The sequence below is a fragment of the Prionailurus viverrinus genome, chromosome D1 (genome assembly GCF_022837055.1).
Source record: "Prionailurus viverrinus isolate Anna chromosome D1, UM_Priviv_1.0, whole genome shotgun sequence".
NCBI classification, from domain to species: domain Eukaryota; kingdom Metazoa; phylum Chordata; class Mammalia; order Carnivora; family Felidae; genus Prionailurus; species Prionailurus viverrinus.
Genome location: NC_062570.1, coordinates 87,638,141 through 87,660,140, shown reverse-complemented (window position 1 = coordinate 87,660,140; position 22,000 = coordinate 87,638,141). Strand labels below are relative to the sequence as shown.

The following is a 22,000-nucleotide window of genomic DNA, read 5'->3' as shown; positions in this document are numbered from 1 at the left end:
ACAATAATCATATATTTATATACCACAAATAAAGAGAAAACAACAATTATAAGGATGTGACATCACTGATTTTAAGATGTATCACAATTTCGAAGATGTTAAAATATGGGAGAAATCGTGTATGTTAGAATTAATGATGTGCAGCAAAATGAATTCACTGAAAATACACATATGAACATGGATAAATCTCAACAAAAAACAAGTTGCAGAAATACACTATCATATGTGAAAAAACTAATAACAGACAAATCTATACTGTATTTAGATATATTAATTTCATGGGACACTTGGGTGGCTTAGTTGGTTGAGTGTCTGATTTCGGCTCAGGTCATGATCTCACGGCTCATGAGTTCAAGCCCTGCATCAAGCTCGCTGCTGTCAGCACAGAGTCTGCTTCAGATCTTTTGTCTCCCTCTCTCTCTCTGCCCCTTCCCCGCTGGCACTCTCTCTCAAAAATAAATAAATCTTTAGATATATTAATTATGTGGTCAAAGTATAAAAACACCCACGGAAATGATAAACGTGCCAGGAAGAAAGGAAAAACGACAGACTTCAACTATGTGACTTTTATTTTGCACCCAGGATGGCAACTGTATAGAGTTGATTATGTTACTCCCTATACTTTCACAGCCTAAATTTACATTAACGTTTAAATGAAGAGGGAAAAAAATCTACCAGAGAATAGAATAATCTCTTCAACTGAATGTATTTTTTAAAGAAAAAATATAAATAACCATTTTAGATATATTGTATTAGCATATTCAATAGCCATATCCTATTTCAGTCCTTTTTTTTTTTTTTTTTCAATTTTTCTTTCAATTCAAATCAAGTAAAGCCATTTAGGAGCAGAAAGACATAGCAATGAAATATGTTTTCTCATTGATGAGCTTCTTCTAGCAAAAGGGAAACACATGTAGCCACATAACTACGTCACTAACAAGGGCAGTGACCTAAGATGTACAAGATATGCAGGTAGCAAAGAAAATAGAAATGATTGAAGAATGCCCTGAAAGAGCACAAAAGGATTCACTAAATTAACCTAGGAACTAATTTTTTTAAGTTTATTTATTTATTTTGAGAGAAAGAGAAAACACATTGTGAGAGCAAGAACAGGGGAGGAACAGAGGTGGGGGGCTGGGGGGAAAGAATCCCAAGCAGGCTCCTGGCTGTGAGCACTGAGCCAGACACAGGGCTCAATCTCAGATCTCACAAACCGTGATCTCATGACCTGAGCAGAAATCAAGAGTTGGATGCTTAATCAACTGAGCCACCCAGGCACCCCCCACTCCCGCATTAGCTAAAATTTGAAGTATCATGGGAAGAAGTCTCCTATGTAGAAAAGAATATTCCATGAGATAGAAATCAATAGCATATACCAAGTCAGAGACTAATGAAAATATGACATATTAGCTTTGCTTGGCTAGAGAAAAGGACCACAAATTATGGTTGACCAAATCCAACCCAGCCTGTTTTGGATGGTCCACGTAGTAAGAATGGTTTTTACTTTTTAAAGGTTGTTTGAAAAAAAAAAAAATTTGTAACAGAGACCGTACACGGCTTGCAAAACTAAACTATTTGCCATCTAGCCCTATAAAAAAAAGTTCACTAACCTCCACACTAGAACATAACTTGCCAGGGGAGTAGGCTGCTGGAGAAAACAATGGTCCTTGAGAAGAAAGACAACTGTAAAAAAAAAAGCACCGATCATGAAGAACCTTGGGTTCCTTGTTAAGGAGCTATAGGGGATGGGATGCCTCTCAAGGGTTTTAAATAGAAAACCGACATAATCATATTTGTATTTTAGAAAGATCACTCAGGCAAAGTTCTAAAGGATGAAGTGGACAGAAACAAACAACGGAAACAACAGTTGAAAGACTACTTAATAGTCCAGATAACAGCTGATCAGAGTCCCAGCAAAGACAGTACCAAGGAATGAAACGGAGTATGGATTACCAATAGGTAGCCAGGAGGAAGAACCACAAAGCTCAGTGAGGAGTGGGGAGAAACACAACCATGTTTCTGGCTTGAAAAACTGATAGCCAGGATGCCTGGTTGGCTCAGTCGGTTAAGCATCCCACTCTTGATTTGGGCTCAGGTCATGATCTCATGGTTTCATGAGTTCGAGACCCACATCAGCCTCCACCAGCAGCACAGAGCCTGCTTGGGATTTTCTCTCTCCCTCTCTCTGCCCCTCCCCCACTCACACTGTCTCTGTCTCCCTCAAATAAATAAAACAAACTTATTTAAAAAAAAAAGATAGCCAAGTGATAACAGAAAATATTAAAAAAAAAAAAACAAGAAAATTGAGAGAAAAAGTTGGATTTTAGACATGATGATTTTGGGGTGCCTTGTGATGTAGCCCAATTCCCCTAAATGTATATTCTTAAAGAAAGGCCTGCAAGTAGGTAGTTTACTTAGGAAGTTCCCACCCCAGGAGGCAGGAGTGAAGAACCCGGGAATAAGTCAGGAAAGAAAGGAAAGTAATTCATAAAATTCACCATTTGGCAACAATCATAATTACTGATTGAAACAACAGATGCAACAGACGCAAAAACTAGTGGGAGAAGGCTTTAAAGATAACAGAATATTACTGTTGGGAGACAATTCACTGTGGTCTCTCATGTTTCTCCTGGTCTTGCAAGCAACATCACTGCCTATGTTCCAGAGTATCTTTTCAAAGGATATTTCTATATCCCTGCACATCCCTGGAAGGTAGAGATAGTATAGTGTCTTCCTCCAGGGCAAAGGGCAGGTTGCTTAATGTTCAGTATAATAAAGATAATGACACCCTCTTGGTCAAATGTCAGGCAGGCTTCCTGCCCCTTATGAAAGATTCAAGTTTCCTAAGCTTAGAGTTCCTCTCCTGTAATGCAACTGCTTTTGTGCAGGAGTTACCTGGCTGCCCTGTTCACATCACCCTGCAGAGAATTCAGTTGAGGAAGCAGGGCAAATACTGACACAGTGACTATTGCTACTGCTATGAGTAAGAAGGTCCTTTATCTCTGACCAAATAGTCTATCTTCTGCCAGCTTCCATGGCATACTAATAATCAAAGGAAAGCTTCAATGGCATACATACTAATCAAAGGAAAGAAATCAGTAGGTGCCACCTTAATTAAGTGATCAATGTTAAAATCTGTAGTAATGGCACCTATCATGTGCCTCCTGATATGAATGTTCTAAGAGGAATACATTTTACTATGATATTTCTAAGCACAAGAAAACAAATCCAAACAGGGCCATTCTTCAAAATAACTGGCAGCATTCTACAAAAATGTCGATGTCGGAAAATAACATGAAGACTAAGAAACTTTTCAGAGACATAAAAACTAAATAGTCGGGGCACCTGGGTGGCTCAGTTGGTTGAGTATCTGACTTTGGCTTAGGTCATGATCTCACAGCTTGTGAGTTTGAGCCCCGCTTCCGGTTCTGTGCTGACAGCTCAGAACCTGGAGCCAGCTTTGGATTCTATGTCCCCCTCTCTCTTTGTCCCTCCCCTACTCTCTGAAAAAATAAACATTAAAAAAAAAAATGAATAGTCTTTGCTTTTAGGAAAAACATTAGGGGCGAAAAATATACATATATTAGGGGTAACGAGATATCATGACTACAACTCACAAAGTTCAGGAAAATACAGATACATATAGAGAGAAAAAAGGTAAATACAAATGGAATAAAATATTAATATCTGAAGAATCTAGGTGAAAGATACATAAGAATTCTTTGTACTATTGTAATTTTTTTGTAGGTCTGAATTTTTGTTAAGTGGTAAGTTAAACAGAAAAAAAATATGAATGACAGGCATAAAATAAATGTTTTTCTTGCACAAGGCTGCTCTTCAAGGGTTACTCATTTGGGAATGTACTTTTGAGTATTTTAGACATGACCCAGATCACCTAAAATCTAGAATCATCAGATACACAATGAGTCCCTGGGATCATCTGCCAACATTAAAAAAAAAAAAAAAAAAAAAGTATTCATAAGCAATGAGAAGAAATCTTTTCATTTAAAAGTATTACTTAATTCACAGTAGTTTCTGGAGCTCTTGGTCATTATGTAATTTCTTCAATGGAGACTAAAAGTAGAATTTCACTATGTGCTCCAATTAATTTGACAAAAAGGGCTTCTTATTCTTGAAAAGACAGAGAATCCTAGTACTAGTCTATACAAGGCTCTACAATAGGAATTAGAAAATAGAACCACATTAACTAGCAATACTCAGACAATAAAAAGTAGTTTCTAGTCACACGGTTTCATTTCTCAATTACTGTTCAAAGAGTGTATTTATAAAAGACAAAATAACATGTCCAATTAGAAAACAATAGATAAATACACCAGAAATTAAGTGTTCAATGTGAATAGTAAATGAGTTTAACTCTCTTTATTGGTCATTTAAATATCAGTATTTTAAATACCTGTATCATTAACAGGTTATTTTACCAGTATTCTGCCCAGGAAATTACTTACGCTAAAACATTTCACATAAGAAACATGTTCACATAAATGAACTTCCCCTAATGTAAAGCTTCATAAAATAAACTTGCTATCTGAGGTGCCTACAAAACATTTATCTGAAAACACTAAAGTCTTGGGTATTTTCCAGCAGTATTGTGAACAAAGCATCTAGAGAATGTGTTGACTATAACACAAATCAGCATGTTAAATAACAAGCTTCATCTGACTTAGCAAAACATTCCAACTTTTGGAACAGAAAATGACCTGTTGGACATTTCAAAGCTGCTAGAAATCACCCTGCAATACACGTCCCCCCCCCCAACCTTTACTTTAGAAAAGCTGAAAAAGAGTTAATTAAAAGAATACTTAAGGACTATGCTTACTAAAGCATATAATTCTCTAGATTTTTTTAAGCTATCTAAAATCAGACCCTGGGGGTGCTTGGCTGGTTCAGTCAGCAGAGCACGGGACTCTTGATCTCGCGGTCTTGAGTTCAAGCCCCACGTTAGGTATAAAACTTACTTTAAAAAAACTTTTTAAGTTAAATTTTATTTTTTTAAAAAATTTTTTTTTTCTACGTTTATTTATTTTTGGGACAGAGAGAGACAGAGCATGAACGGGGGAGGGGCAGAGAGAGAGGGAGACACAGAATCGGAAACAGGCTCCAGGCTCCGAGCCATCAGCCCAGAGCCCGACGCGGGGCTCGAACTCCCGGACCGCGAGATCATGACCTGCTGAAGTCGGACGCCCAACCGACTGCGCCACCCAGGCGCCCCTAAGTTAAATTTTAAGAAATAAAACAACATAAAAACACAGAAATGAAATACTGATAGAAAAATGGACCAAAGTGGGGCGCCTGTGTGGCTCAGTCGGTTAAGCGTCGGACTTTGGCTCAGGTCATGATCTCACGGTTTGTGAGTTCAAGCCCCGTGTCGGGCTCTGTGCTGACAGCTCAGAGCCTGGATCCTGCTTCGGATTCTGTGTCTCCTCCTCTCTCTCTGTGCCTCCCATGCTCATGCTCTGTCTCTGTCTCTCAATAATAAATAAACGTTTAAAAATTTTTTCAAAAAAAAAAAAAAAGAAAAATTGACCAAAGATAAAAAGTTCACCTGAAGCACTCCCTTCCTTGAAGAAAACTTTAAGACTAACAATGTAAATCTAGTTTATAAAACTTTAGTACAAAGAAAATGTATTTATTTTATTTTAATATTTCTTTCTTTTTTTTTTTCTTTAACTGAGAGGGTGTGAGCAGAGGAGGGGCAGAAAGAGAGGGAGAGAATCCAAAGCAGGCTCTGCACTGTCAGCACACACCCTGATGCAGGGCTCAAACCCACGAACTGGGAGACCCTGACCTGAGCCAAAGGCTGACACTCAATCAACTGAGCCACCCAGGCATCCTGAAAACTTTTATTCAAATGGTCATTCAGTATGTATCAATACCTGCATGATGGATTGCTAGAAAAAGTAAACAGCTCTATAACTTTGGGTTATGAACAACTCCCTCAATAGAAAGCCAAATGAATTATTTTTTTTTAATGTTTATTCATTTTGAGAAAGAGAGAGATAGAACACGAGCGGGGGAGGGACAAAGAGGGAGACACAGAATCTGAAGCAGGCTCAAGGCTCCCGGCTGTCAGCACAGCACCCGACACAGGGCTTGAACCCACGAACCATGAGACCATGAGACCTGAGCTGAAGTCAGATGCTTAACTGACTGAACCACCCAAGTGCCCCCTTTATAGGAAATTTCCTATTTTATAGGAAATCTGTCCAAAATAACTACCACAAAATTTTATGTTTTGTATAAAAAAGAAAAAAATCTATGTAACTTTTAGGCAAAGAGGAGTATGAAATATTAAAGACCAAAAAAACCAAAAGTCCAATGATCCTTACCAGAATACCTCCTAGCCTAATGTATCTCTAAAACAACTCAAATCAACAGAGGAAGCTGAATCCTAGATTAATAATTTGATCAAATGTCCATTGCTGACAAAGCATTATAAAGCAAAAATTCAGGTGATAAAATTTTTGTAAGAAATGATGATTCAAAGTTCTAAATGAACATTTATAGAATCAGAGAACCTGTTCTACAAAACTTCTCAAAATTACAGGCTATCCTAAATAAACAACTTTGACATTTTCATTTTGTACTCATAACTGAAAGAGAACTATCACTCCAGAGTAACATATATCACAAGAATTAAAATCTAAACACCCGTGAAGTGAGAATTGTAGCTGCTCCCCCCCGCCACCCACACAAATAACAGTTTTGTATTTGTAAAAGCTGAAAAGACAAATATTTACAGCAGCATAAGCTTGATTATAGTACTTTTAGTTTTGAAAAATATTTATGAACGTTTTAGGGCTTGAAACAATAAACTGGAACAAAAAGTCAACTACTTGTTCTTTCCACATTCCTTTAAGATCCTACATGGCCCTAAGGTGACCTACACTCCTAAATTCAAAGTTGTTAGGTTTTTTTCCCTACAATTATGTTCTCTCCATACTCATATTTTAGTGGCCCGATATGCCACTTTATATGTCCTTTTTTAGAAATTTTGTGAAGTACCTTCAAAACCTTTCCAATATGGAAACACTATTTTTTAAGTTTCAAATTTTAACTGTCATATATATCTCGTGAACTGGGGTGTCTCACAATGGCTTCAGGAAATCCTGTGCTTCAGGAAACTATGGTATCTCATCAGAAACAATAGAAGGAACAGAAATGAAAATATGTTAAGAAAAATAAATACCTCTTCATTCTCATGACAAATGTGAGGAAGGGGACAAGGCAGAGATTTATAACAAGTCTCCCCAAGAACCTCAGAAAGAAACTAAAGAACAATGTAAATTCATAAAGACCTAAGGAGGAAAGAAAACAACCTGCTGCTCAAAAGAGTACTCTCAAAGAAAGGACACTGAATTCTTAGAAATCTTTTAGAACCGCTTATGTTTGGTTCTAACTCTAATCATTAACTTTTTTAAATGACACACACACTGCTGGGGCACGTGGCTGGCTCAGTTGGTAAAGCATGTGACTCCTGATCTCAGGGTAGTGAGTTCGAGCCCTATATTGAGCACAGAGATTCCTAAAAATAAAATTGGCAGGGGGTGGGGGGCACGGGCTAGGGAGCTCAGTTGGGTAAGTATCCAACTCCAGCTAAGGTCATGATCTCATGGTTCACGGTTTCAAGCCCCACATCAGACTCTGCTGATACTACAGAGCCTGCTTGGGATCCTCTCTCCCCTCTCTCTCTTCCTCCCCACTCTCTGCTCGAACACGTGCTCAATCAAAAAAAATAAAAAATAGGGGCACCTGGGTGGCTCGGTTAAGCATCCGACTTCAGCTCAGGTCATGATCTCACAGTTCATGGGTTCGAGCCATACGTCGGGCTCTGTGCTGACAGCTCAGAGCCTGGAGCCTGCTTCAGATTCTGTGTCTCCCTCTCTCTCTGCCCCTCCCCCACACTTACTCTGTCTCTCTCTTTCTCTCTCTCAAAAATAAATAAAAACATTTAAAAAGTTAAAAATAAACTAAAAATAAATAAAATGACACATTATCAGATTGCTTGTAATAAGCCTTGCACTAAAACTGTAGATTTATATGGAATTAACAAGGGTGACAAAAATATTTGTCTACTACAAGCCCCACATAAACACCGGAAAAAAAATTTTTCACATTAGTGTAAAAAGCCACACTATCATACATGATACTATAAAGTTTATGTATCAGAATTACAAATGTAAGAAAAATATATTCAGATCTAGCTTAAGAAACTTTTTAAATGCCATCAACATATTAGAAAGATAAAAAAGGCGATTACAAAACTTTAATTCCATTTGAAGATGCCTAAGTAAGTGACAGCTAACACATTTTAAGTTCAAAATTAAGGCCAACTATTGATATCATGGGATAAAATAAAGAAAAAGTATGTTAAATCATGACTTAAAATGGCCACAAAACAGTTAACAGTTTACGATGAGAAATTTATTTTTAGATAATAACTATAAATCTCTTACTGGCCAAAAGTGACTTTGTATCATTTTTTAGGCTTTTGCATAAGAAATTAGATAGAATCTCAAACATAAAAGTAATGATCACATATCAACTATACATGATGAATCTGCCAAAACAGTTATTTTATAACAATGTTAAAACTTAAGGGGTGCCAAGAGTGGCTCAGTCGGTTAAGCGACCGACTCTTGATTTGGCTCAGGTCATGATCTCACAGCCATGAAATGGAGCCCCATGTCAGGCTCTGCCTTTCTGTGGTGATAGCGCTGAGCTTGCTTGGGGTTCTCTCTCTCCCTATCTCTCTGCCCCTCCCCAGCCCATGTATGCACACACCTGTGCAAGCGTTCTCTCTCTCTCAAAGTAAACAAAAAAAATCTAAAAAATGTTATTTGTTCATAGAGACCCTGCAAATTGAAAAGGGTAAAAATGATCACTACACCATTACCATTACCTGCAATAAGACTGCTAGAATATGGGTAGACAAGACTAATACATGAAATTTAACATATTTTGCCTTAAACTCATGAAAGCATACACACTGTTCACTCCAGGAAGAGGTGAAATTTCTGTATAAAAATCATTTTTAAATTATTCAGTTACTACAAATGACAAAATATTCAGTAAAACGAACCTATTTCCTTCTAGTCATTCCAGGGTATGTTTTATCATATGTTTCCAATCATGGTACATGTATAACTTGGTATGCCAATTTGTTCTCTCTAGGATATTTTGAATAGCAGCATAATATTCTACCATGTGTGCATACTATAATTTGTTGAACTGCTTTTCCTCCCAATTTGTTCACTATATTATATAAAGTTGTGATGAATATTTTCATATAAATAGTTTTTTTACATTCCCAATTTTCTTAGTATGGATTTCCAAAAAGGAAACTTGATAACTACTACTAAATTTTGTTTTACAACATGCAGATTTTGTTGGGTTTTTTTAATGTATCCACCAGAAATAAATATTTTAAGATTTAAAGTTTCAACATAAACTGCAATAGAAATGAGTGAAGATAACAAAGAGGAAATACAGAAAAAGAAACAAATTTTGAAATAAGATAATTCAATCTGAGCTAGCTGTGGGGGGAAATATGGACCTCACTAGTTCTAAAGATGAGCTGAAAGCTCGGAATTAAGTAGGGTATACTATGGATGCAATCACCTGGAGGAATACATAGATTGTGAATAAAAGAAACTAGTGGAGAGCTTAGCAGAAGTAATTTCACTAGAGTGGCATGGACAGAACTCTACTGCCCAGGGCTAAGAAATGAATACAAAAGCAAACAGAGGGTAAAGTACACATTTAAGAAGTTTGGAAGAAATAAAAAGGAAGCCAGGTCCACATCTGAGGAGGCACAATTGAAAGATGGCTGCTTTATGGGGCACCTGGGTGGCTCAGTTGGTTAAGTGTCTGACTTGGAGTCAAGTCATGATCTTGCAGTTCATGAGTTTGAGCCCCTCATCGGGCTATCTGCTGTCAGTGCAGAAACTGCTTCTGATCCTCTGTCCTCCCTCTCTCTATGCCACTCCCCCACCCGTTCTTTCTTTCAAAACAAATAAAAGTAAACTTAAAAAAAAAAAAGTGCAAAATAAAAGATGGCTGCTTTAGATCTCAGGTATCTGAGAGATGCCTGGGTGGCCCAGTCAGCTGAGCATCCAACTCTTAATGTCAGCTCAGGTCTTGATCTCCCAGTTCATGAAATCAAGCCCTCACGTCGGCTCTGCATTGACAGCTCAGAGGCTGCTTGGGATTCTCTCTCTCCCTCTTTCTCTGTCCCCCTCCCCAAAATAAATAAATAAACATTAAAAAAAAAAAAAAGATCTCAGATATCTGAACATTTTTAAAGGCTGAAGAAAAAAGGCCCAAGAAAGGGGGGAAGGGGAGGCTTGAAGTTATTGGACAGGCTCAAGATGCTGAAAAAAAAAACATTTCCAGATGAAATCCACAATAGACAACAGGCAGGAATCTTGGAGGAATCTTGTTTCAGTCCTTCAGAGAGTGGTGAAAATATACAGGGTGTACTAGTAGAAGTTATATCCAGGGGTAGAGGGTTGGAAATCTGGAGGAAGTTCATACCTATTGACCTCTATGCAGGAAATAGACTCATCTGCTAGAATTAAAGAAGTGAGGGGTTGGGGCACTTGGGTGGCTCAGTCAGTTAAGCATCCAACTTCAGCTCAGGTCATGATTTGGAGGTTTGTGGGTTGGAGCCCCATGTCAGGCTCTGTGCCGACAGCTCGGAGCCTGGAGCCTGCTTCAGATTCTGTGTCTCCCTCTGTCTCTGCCCCTCCCCTGCTCACTGTGTGTGTGTGTGTGTGTGTGTGTGTGTGTGTCTCAAAAATAAATATTTTTTAAAATTAAAAAAAAAAAAAAGAAGTGAGGGGTAGAGTAGGGTTTTGAGAAGCAAAGTGTGTGGGCAGGTACCTGTAAAGCTGTTCAGTAAAGATGCTACCTTGATTAAAGGATATAGGTAAAGCAGCACATGCCTGTATTTGATTACTTTTATAATAATTATATGTTTGATTCCCCAATGTCTATTATGCAGTTTAAGGGATATAAAAACTTTTAAGACATGGTCTCTGACCTGAAGAAACAGTTCAGATACTATTTCATATTTTGAAATGTAAAAATTTCCCAAAATGTAATGTATTAGGTTACCTCCTAAGTTATAAATTGAGGCATTTTCTTCCAGTCAGATTATGAGAAACAATTTCAAGCTAGATATACCCTCAGATGTGAGATACTTAAGAGAGATTTCACAAGTAACAGAGTAGCAACTGGATATACTTTCAGAAATGCCACACTGGGCTTAGGGCAACTCAGAAGGCAAACATTCCAAGTGTTTTCTACTCAAAAGTATTGGCAAACCAATTATGTTATAGTCCCTAACAACCTGAGTTTCCACACAGAGTTCAATTTTAAATTCACAGGTATAAAATATCAAGATCGCACAAAATTGTCAAATTTCATTAAGACTATATCATATACAATTATAAAGGGGCAATGTAATAAAATACTTGTCCTTTTTGCATGACTTGGCTTCAAGGACCCCAAGTTATATATACTTTTGATTTACATAAATTAACAACAAGCAATAGCCCTTCTGCATAGTGACTTCAAATAAGTTACAACTAGCAATTTCAATATTCTTAAAAGTACCTTAAAATGGAATTCTATCTATACCCTGGTTTTCACCTTCTATTTTCTTTCCAATTCGCATAGGAATGAGGTTTGAAGAGCTCTGCATTCCAAATTTAGAAGGTAATAATACAGTTAGCAAAGCAAACCTATTAGAATTTTCTCAAGCAATGCAAGAACTGTGCATGTCCAAAAGGAAAAACCATGAGAATAAGAGAACTGGATTAACCATATCTAAGAAATATGAATTTCCACTTGATTTAAATTAACATACAACCTATTTCTATAAAACCGTGAGACTACTAAACTTGTTAGACTTGACAGAAAAGCTTGTAACAAAAATTAAATTCATAGAATCTTTTTCATATGTTCAAGTGACTTTTTCCCCTTTCAACACCACAAGGATGGCAAGTATTAATATACAACTTTCAGAAGCTAAACCATTCCTGATAATTTTAAATATCATTTATTTATTAAATAAACAGTCTTAAAAAAAAACAAAAACAAAAACTTGAACATGCTATATGTGTATCATTTTTCTCAGGCAGTGTTCTCCAGCTCACATACATACGCACAAATATAAAAGAACATGTACAGTAGTAGGCTAATTTCACCTACTATTTGCTCAAAGCAGGAACCATGTCTTCCTCTCTTCATTCATAGCACAGTATACTGCACTTAGTGGACACCCAAATATATACCAGATAAAACAGTTTTCACTCACATATTTTATCATTGTTTTACCTGACACAATAAAATTTCATTTATTTGTGGTATCTGTGGTCCAGCTACAAAAAAATACTTTAAGCATAGTAACCAGATTAAAAACCTAATATTTTTGAACCCAATACTATTCTTATCTAACTTAAAACACAAAACTACAATTAATATACTGCAGAGATACTTGTACTGCCTCCACTGAAACTGATTACGAATTGGTCCAAAACATGGATTTGAGAAGGTAGTGAAATGTAACATCATAGCTATAAACTATATAGCACATAACCAGCAGTTTTCATTATGATTTTGCCACTTTATGCTATTTAATCTTAATATAAGTTATCACAAATTACATATTTAAAGCCCTCCAAAGTATTAATTTAAATACCTTAGAAGAAATGTCTCTAGAAAGTCAGGTTCAATTTTCAATATGTTATCACTCTATCTAACTTATTAACTATTTAAAACTGTACATTATATATCTAAAGTCGTATAGTTTACCAAACCTACAAGGCTCTTGTTGTATTATTAAACAGATAGCACTCAGTCAAAATATCCGCAAATGATATCTTTAAGCCCTTTAAATAACCACTTCACAGGGTATGAAACATTTTCTAATCAAGTTTTTTCTGCAAATGTTTCAAAGCTTACTATTTCATATTTTTAAAAAATGCTAAGATACTGTATTTAATTTATGAATAATACACAACAAAGTAGAGGGAAGCTAAAGAACTGACATTAACATAAACATTTTTAGTAAGTCATATGCTTTTATTTTTCAATTTCTAAAAGGAATACATATCTCCAACTTAAAACGGATCACATCCCGATAAACCCATCATAAACTGAAAATACCAAGTAGAAAATGCATTTAATACACCTAACCTACCAAACATCATAGCTTAGCCTCGTCCACCTTAAACATGCTCAAACCCATTAGCCTACACTTGGGCAAAATCATCTAACACAAAGCCTATTTTATAATAAAGTGGTGAGTATCTCAAGTAATGTACTGAATAGTGAAAGTGAAAAACAGAGTAGTTGTCGTGGTACAGAATGGTTTTAAGTATATCACTGTTGACCCTCATGATCGTCAGCTGTCTGGGAGCTGCGACTGCCTCTGCCCAGCATTACAGGAAGAGTATCAGACCCCATGTTGCTAGCTTGGAAAAAGATCAAAATTCAAAATTCCAAGTACACAAATGTGTATACACATGTGTTTACACCATAGTAAAGTCAAGAAATCATAAGTCAAACCATGGTAAACAGTAACTGGCTAGTCATTTGCAGCCAAGTTTTATAGTTTCTATCAAATTTTAAAGGCAACGTTCTTGGTAAGCCATATGCAATCAAATGTAATTTATAAAAACTATACAATTCTAAAGGTGGAGGTAATGACTCATTCTGTTCATCTAATTACTTCAAAAATCTATCAAATCTAAACAATTTTTCAAATTAGAAAAGATGCTCCAGCATGAACAATTACGTAAAATAAAAAAAATAAAAAAATTATGACTACCTCTGACAATCCTTTATTTACAATGTGACCAAGAATTAGCCTTTCACAATTTCGATCCTTACCTAAAGTACAGCTCAAAGGTACAAACTACTGTATTTCTCTTCATTATTCTTCTCTAAATCTCCGTTTCTTTTAGGTATGATCTTTTTAAGGGAAAAAAAAGACACTGCAACAAAAAAAAAAATGAAAAGTACATCTGGAAATCTAATCTTTAAAAGAAGAGATGTTAATCTCAGAAAGTAAACATGGACTGACAGCAGAGAAGTCGGGTTTTAATTCAACTTGAGAAACCTCCATTCATTTATTATATGCACCTTAGTTTTATTTTCAAGTATCTCTAAAAAAAAAAAAAAAAAAAGGTTATTCCTATAAATCAAACTCATTTTAATAGCAATTAATATGTTCTATGCTCTTCACACTTCTGGTTTCAAATTAGGCATATAATGTAAAATTTTTGTAACTGTACAGAACGTTTGTCTTTCCTAAATTCTACATTAAGCAAAGTCCTTTGGATTGAAAAGACAAAAGACAAAAAGAAAGGAAGGTAAGGGCAGGGAGTGGGTTTTAAAAACCGGTCAAGGATGATAAACAGGTATTATTTCATAAATCCGATCTTTTAACAGGTGCCACCGTATATTCCTAATCTTTCCCCCAAGCTACCCCATATTTCACTGATTTCATAACTAAGTGAACTCTGATCTCTAGCAACTTGAACATTTAAGTCAAAACAGATTTCTAAGTTTCCGAAATTTAATTAAATGAGCCTCTTCCTCCAACTAGGGCCCAGCTTCCCCTACCTTACCTGCCCACTACCTTCCCTCCCATTCACTCTTCCCCAGCAAGGAAAGATTCTGTCTTAGAAAACTGAAGATATTGTTTGGGTCAAAGTAACAAAATACACTGAAGGTAAAACATAGTGTCCTTGGCTTGTTTCAGTTCAAAGATTTTCTGTTGGAAAAAGATAGCTTTCTAAAGTACAAACTTGGCATTCAATACAAAATACAAAAAATAAATCAGTTTACTGACTTAACTGTCATCAAACCACAAATACCACCCTAAAAATACAGTATTTCCAATACTCGACCAGTTGTTTTTTTTTTTTAATTTCCACACAAACCCAAATCCTAAGAGCCTCCAGGTCCCCAGCATAACAATGTGTGCTCAGAATCCAGACAATATGTTGCCTTTTGTGTAATGACATATGGCCCAAGTATCAACAGAGGAGAGCAGCCTGATCTGCCAAATAGGTCAAGGTCTAATATGACAAACATTTAGGTAAAATTTGTAACATATACCTTCCAAATATCTATTCTAGCTTGGTCCTAACAGTGATTAAGATAAGATCCAAAAAAACAGTTATGACAAAGCTACAGAAGCAGCATACTAATATTGTTTCTCTCTAAATCACTTTTTTTTTCCTTCCCCAAATCACTCTTAATTCAACCAAAAAAAGTAGGCTGTATTTCCTTAGGTCAGCCACGTAAGTCCTCTGGCTACCCTGAAAATCCACACGGATTCAAAACTTCCACTCCAAACATGTATCACTATTCAACTTCTGTTAAGTGCTTGAAGATACTAATCAAGTTGTTTTTTAAGCAGCTGGACCCAGAACTAGTAACGACATTTAAAATAATTCCTTTAGACTTACATTTGTATTATATAGAAAGGACTACCTAAACAAAGTTTTCAGCAAGTTGTCTGAGCGGGGTGTGGGTCAGGGACACCTTTAAAAAGGAATAAAACATACTGACAGACTCCTCCACGTTAACGAAATTCTAGTAGTTTGTCTCACAAGTAACTTCCAAGTTAAACATACCACACTTTAAGTCTCAACTTCAGACATTAGAAAATTAGGACAGCAGCAAACCCAGAAATTTTTACATGAACATTTCTTTTGGCAGCAACAATATAATCATATAGCAAGTTACTCTGTGTCCTCTAATAGTTGAGAGACAAGAATAACTCTGGAGGGATATTTTAAATACCTAAAACTTTAAAGTTCCTTAGAACACACTTAAATCCAAATATTGCCAAGACAGCTTTATCTCTAAACTCAAACATAAATGGAATGCAATGGAAACTACATTATTCATGCCTTTTAACTACCGATGACACAATTCTAACGTACCATACGACCACCTTCGGCGAACTGCCGCGGAGAACATAGAAAGCTAACTTCAAGTTACCAAAGTAAGTCATTCTAACACTCAAATGGAAAATAACATGCAACCCAGTATTCCATTCAATGCATGTGAAACAGGTTTAGGAAACAGTTTTTCAGCATTCTGAAATTTATATTTTTCCCCTACCTATACATACCTTCAGTGTTCATTTATCAAATATTTAAAACAAAAGCTCAATCAAAAAGCTCATTTGACAGCTGTTGCTATTTTAAGTTGCAAGGGGGGAAAAAAAGGCTTTCAAAATTTTGCAATAAACAAATACTTAAGTGCCCTGCCATACTGGCTACAGCAGCCCAACCTCTGTAATTTGCACCTTATTTTATGGTGCTCCATGACAGGACATCCAAAAAATTAAAACAGTATGATCTGAAGCTTCTTTTCAAGCATGTTTACAAGAAGAATTATCTCATAAAAACTGTCCACTTTTATGTGACTCTAAAACTCCATGCCCAGAAGCCAATGACTGGTTTATAAGCAAGATAATGACTAGTTCAATGGAAAAGGTATTATGACAATAAACTAAGACTGGCTCACCATGTTATGATCTGCTTGCCTAATATGTGTTTAGCTACTGTAGTCAGCAATGTCCAAATATAAATTTGAAACATTTAATGACTGGTTCTGTTCTAGATTTCAAGCTCATCTTACCTTTTTAAAACATAGTTTTAATCTAAGGCTCTCTAAAAAAAAAAAAAAAGTCTTTTTTAGAAAATATATTCCCTAAAGTAGAAAAAAAAAAAAATTCAGGTCCAAATTATTTCATTTTGTGATAAGTGCAAAAAAAAAAAAAAACCCACAATGAAATGTCCAAATTCTAAAATATTTCAGCACCCCTCCACCTCGACACAAATTAAAAGCAAGTCGTCTCAAAAATAAAAGAAAAATAAACCTCAAACAAGTTGAGCATTATATTTTGTAAGTAAGAGTTGTCTACACTTTATGAATGGGCCCATAAATATACCAAGAAAACCTTATTTCAAAAAGTACTTTATTTGGTTGGTTACACTTCAATTACTGTTCAGTGGCATGCAACCAATAAAACTATAAAAACTACTTTTTAAAGGTCAGTCTTATTTTGTTTACTTAAATACTAAGTTTAATCATGACCTATCAAAACCTTATCATGGCTCACTGTATAAAATTAGCACTGCACTTGCAAACATAAGCAGAATCTAGCATTATCAAACATATGGTGAGGCCTGCCCAGCTTCTGAAAAATTAAATGAGAATGTAGGATTAAAATGTTTTAGCTGGGTAACAAAGCCCACCGATCCAGCTCAAAAGTTTTCATCAAAAATTTTATCAAAAGGGGTACCTCTTCAAAATTAAGGCACCAAGAAATTAAAACTTTGAAATAAAGTGAAATGATGTGAACATTAAGTAATTCCACGCCACAGAAGTACTTCCAAGCAAATACCTAAAACGGGAGGGACGGGGGAGGCGGGGGAGAATCAACCGATCTCCAGACTACTAGAAGGTACACAGAAGCACAAGCAACCCCAGGCTGGTGCACCAGCTAACTTTCCCGGCCCAGTACCAGGGAGACAATCTAACAAAGTCGACAACAGAACCAACCATGAGCTTTCCCTGTAAACTGGACCGATAACCTGAAAAACTTCACTGTTGCTAACAGAAGCTCCTTATAATTCGAAGCAGCGACCTGACAGGTGGAAAAATCAATTCTAACAGGGCAGCAAGAGGTTGTGAAAACACAGTTCAAGGACTGAACGTGTTATGACTACTCTGTAACAGGTCCAAGGTAATTTACGCACACACCCTTTCGCGCAATTCCTCAAGCCGAGGTAAGATTGGGCAACAGGCTTAGCTGAGAGCCACATACCATTTTAAAACAGCCGTCTCTCTTCCGACAGGAAAACAGACATTCCCATCCGAAGTCTTTCCGCGAGTTCGCGAAGGGAAGCGGGCGGCCGCCACCGTAGCGAGAGAAGCCGGCAACAGCCCCGTCGCGCGGCCGCCACGCCTTCCTCCGGCCGCGGCAGGGGACGCGGAGCGGCGGGTCACATTTCTCCTCCCCAACAATCACACGCACTCACGTCTCCTGAGTTGACACCCTCTAAACCGGCCGCTCGGCGACGCTGGTGACTGGGCCACAAAGCCAGGGACGCAGCCATCGGCTGGGGCGCTCAAGTTGCGTGCGTGCGTGCGCGTGTTTGTGTTTGTTCCCCTTAATGAAAGACAAGAGGTCTCCGTAGTTACGGCCTAGGGTTGCGGTGGGGAAAGAGGCCCCCTGTGGGACTAAACAAAACTTCGGTTGCTGGGAAGAGCGGTTGCGCAACCCTGGCAGAGGAAAGGCCGGGGCCGCCCAGCCCGGCCCCAGCGCGGCTTCCCGGAGGCTGCGCCACCGCGCGCACCAGGCACGCGCGGCCCCCGCGTCCGGCGGCCTCGAGCCCCAGGCGGCCCCCGGACTCGCCGCTCGGCGGGGGCCGGGGCGGGAACGCAGAGCGCCGGAGCGCAGGGGGGGCGGTCGGGGATGCAGGACGCGCGACGGCTGCGGGCCTCTCCAGCGGTGTAGGGCCCGGCCGGAGGCCCCGCGAGAGGAGCTACTCCCCCCACCCGGGGGTGGGGGCGCCCCTCGCCCTATTCCCTTACCTTCCTAGAGGCCTGCGCTCTCCCCTCTTCGGGCGGCCGCAGCCCTGAGCATGTCCGGGGTGGGGTGCGGGGCCGTGCCGGGGACAGGGAGCCAGGCGCTTCAGCAGGCGGCACCACCCAGCCCGGGCTCAGCCCCTCTCCGCGGCCGCTGCCATCTTGTCCTGGCGGCTGAGAGGAAACGGCGAAACACCCTCCCCCGACCGCTGCTGCTGCTACTGCTGCTCTGACTGCTGAGCGCCGGGCGCGTCTCCCTCATCTTCCTTCCCGGGGATTTGGGGTGGGGACGGCAGGGCTGGGGCGAGGGGTGGCGAGAGGCCGGCCGGCCGGCCTCCGACTGCTGGGGCCTACGGGCGGCGCGGGGTGCGGGGCCCGCGGCGGCTGGGGCCCATTCCTGACGCCCCTGCCGCGAGAGGAGGACAAGGAGACAGCCGGGAGACGCGGCGACGCCGGGGCCCGCGGCGCGGTCTCCTCAGGCCGCCGCGCTGCCGACAGTCGTCACGGAGGCAGCTGCCGCTGGCCGCCCCAGTCTCGGGCCCCTCCTCCGCGCCCGCCGGCCTCGGCCGCCGCCTCCGCAGCGCCACCGCCCGCCGGGCCGCGCTGCGCGCCGAGCCCGGGCGGCCCCGCTAGCCTCCGGCCGCGGCGCCTCCGCGAAGCCCCTCCCCGGGGCCCGCCCGCGGCCGCGCCCTTGTAGCTCCGAGCCCGCCTGGCGGCCGGCGTGGACCGGACCCGGAGCTCCCTCCCGCCGGCCCGCCCGCCGCCGCCGCCGCAGCAGCATCCGTCAGCGCCCCCTCTGCCGTTCTGAGCCTCGCACTAGGCCCGCTTTGACAAAAATACACAGTTAAAAAAAGATCCTAACCCCCACCCACCCACCCGAAGAAAGGATTAAAATGAGGAAGCAGGATTTTACAGGCCTTTCGAGATGCCATAATCACAGTTTCCCCTTCCACCGCTTTAGGATCTGTTTCTTGGTGGCTTGTTGTTTGTCTGTTTGTTTGTTTGTTTGTTTGTTCTTAAGGGTTCCAAAAATAAGGAAAGGGGAAATGCCTGATCGAGTGAACGGTCCCAATCTAAAACAGGTCCCTCCGTCTCCCCCATCCCAAAGAGTCAAGAGAATTGTAAAGTCGGATTGAAGTAAAGGCCTTCCTGCAAATGTTCCAAGAGCATCTCTAAGGCCCCAACCGCTGTCATTGTGAAGTATGCCCACCTCTGTGTTGATAACTCCATCAAGTTAGTTCCTCTCCCAGAGACTAGTTACCTCCCTCCAGGAGACTAGGAGATCAACAGAATGGCCCATCTCAAGCAACGTAATCATAGAATTAAAGAATTTTAGAGATGAAAGAAACTTAGAGATCCTTGGTCCAAACTCTTAAGCTAGGACAGGGCTTCAAAGAAGCTGAAGAGACCTGCCCAAGGTTATACAGCAGAGCCCCGGTCTGCACGCCGTGTCTCCCCTTCTTTTCGCGAAGGAACAACTGACTTTCTAGTACCTATCATTCAGAGTTAATTCTGCTTAATACTTCTTTCCTTTTGTTCTTAATTTTTTATTTTTTTGGAAACTGAACACCTTGCTCCAAGAAAGTGTCCTTTGTTCCTTTCGTAAGTCCCTCACTAGGAGGTTTGACTCTACGTGCATGTATTTTTACCCAGATATTTTCTATTGCTGGGACAGGGCAAAGGGAGTGCTGGGAGTGGCAAATTGCTGCATATTTAATACTACACATTTATCCCCTGCTGCTTTTCAAACTGGGAGAGGAGTATTTTTGAGGATTCCTTTTAAAAAGAGAAAAGGATAGTATGCCTGAGGCAGTTGGAAGTTATTTTCAAATGAGGGTTGTTTTCTTCAAGTTAGGGAGGATAACCAGTGAGGCTTCCAAAACAGAAAAACAAAACAATGACTGTCTCTCAGAGAGATAGCAACATATTAGCCATTCCTTTTTACTTAGTATTTAGTTACTTTTGACTTTAAAAAAAAAAAAAAGCAATAGTTAAAAGAACCAAAAAAGGATAAAAACGCTGCTCGCAGGAGAAAGTTACAATAATAAAAATCTCAGTGAAAGAAGGGAACTATTCCACTAGAACTTCAAATTTCCAGAATTTTTGCAAAACATTTTTCTGGATCACTTCTAATAAGAGGTTTCAATTCTCCCTACTTGTGGCATTACTACATTTATGGACAAGCGGGAAAAAAGGAGGATTTTGTTTGGGCTTTTTTTCCCCTTTCTCTCCCTGACATTGGTATTCACCACACTGCAAGTTCCAGGAGAGAATTCTATTTTTTCTTTTTTAACAATTGCATTGCCAGTACTTACAGTGCCTGATCTATAGTTGTCTTTAGTAAATGCTGCTAAATAAGTCAATGAACACTGTTCATTCAAGTACTCCTCCGCTTTATACCTATTGTCTCCTAGCTTAATCTCTTTACTTGCAATCTCTTCCCTCTCCAATCCATTCTGAACACCATCTAGATAATTTTTCAAAGCCCCTGACTTAGCCACTTTATGAAGTTTGTAAGAAAAAAATGGAAAATTTCCAGTGTTCTTTTCAAAAATGAAGACTACTGGGGCACCTGGGTAGTTCAGTGGTAAGTGGTCTCACTTTGTTCAGGTCATGATCTCATAGTTCGTGGGTTTGAGCCCCACCCCACGTTGGGCTCTGCACTGACAATGGAGAGCCTTCTTGGATTGTCTCTCTCACTCTCTCTCTCTCTCTCTTCCCCTGCCTAGCTTGTGCTCTCTCTCTCTCTCAAAATAAATATACTTTTTTAAAAAACGCAGACTACTAAATTACATGTGAAAAACTTAATTGTGTGTAAAAAGATGGTACCAAATAATTCAATAATATTTGCATTCAGAAATATTACTTGAATACTATGTACTGGGCACTGTGCTATCATCTGAGGATACAATGAAAAGGTAGACACCCTGTGAGTTTATACTCTCTCTAGAAAGTTGGCTATTATACAAATAACTAATTTAATATTAATAAGCATTATTTTAAAAAAGTATACATCCTGCAATGAGAGGATAGACCCTAATCAATTTTTTTTTAATGTTTATTTTTGAGAGAGAGAGAGACAGAGCATGGGCAGGGGAGGGGCAGAGAGAGAGGGAGACACAGAATCCGAAACAGGCTCCAGGCTCTGAGCATCAGCACAGAGCTCGACTTGGGGCTTGAACTCACAAACTGTGAGATCATGACCTGAGCCAAAGTCAGACGCTTAACCCACTGAGCCACCCAGGTGCCTCTAGACACCTGAGAGGGTAGGGAAGCCATAAAAAAAAAAACCTCACTCGTTTCTCTCTCTCCTACTAAACACTTACTTCCTGAGGAAGAATCTCCTGACCTCTCTAAG

At 39.5% G+C, this 22,000-nt stretch overlaps 1 protein-coding gene across 6 annotated transcripts in view; it reads right to left on the bottom strand.

The window, feature by feature from the left end:
• Positions 1-19,172, bottom strand: part of HIPK3 (homeodomain interacting protein kinase 3) — a 93,953-nt gene extending 74,781 nt beyond the window's left edge. For 3 of the 6 annotated variants that reach the window (XM_047878259.1, XM_047878263.1, XM_047878262.1), the window contains exon 1: positions 18,649-19,172. The gene's annotated coding sequence lies outside the window, so the exon portion shown is untranslated. Of the gene's footprint in view, positions 1-1,610; positions 1,684-17,878; positions 18,036-18,648 lie in introns of those variants that run through there. The other 3 variants (XM_047878264.1, XM_047878260.1, XM_047878261.1) reach the window with 3 other exon arrangements.
• Positions 19,173-22,000: the final 2,828 nt, after the last annotated feature.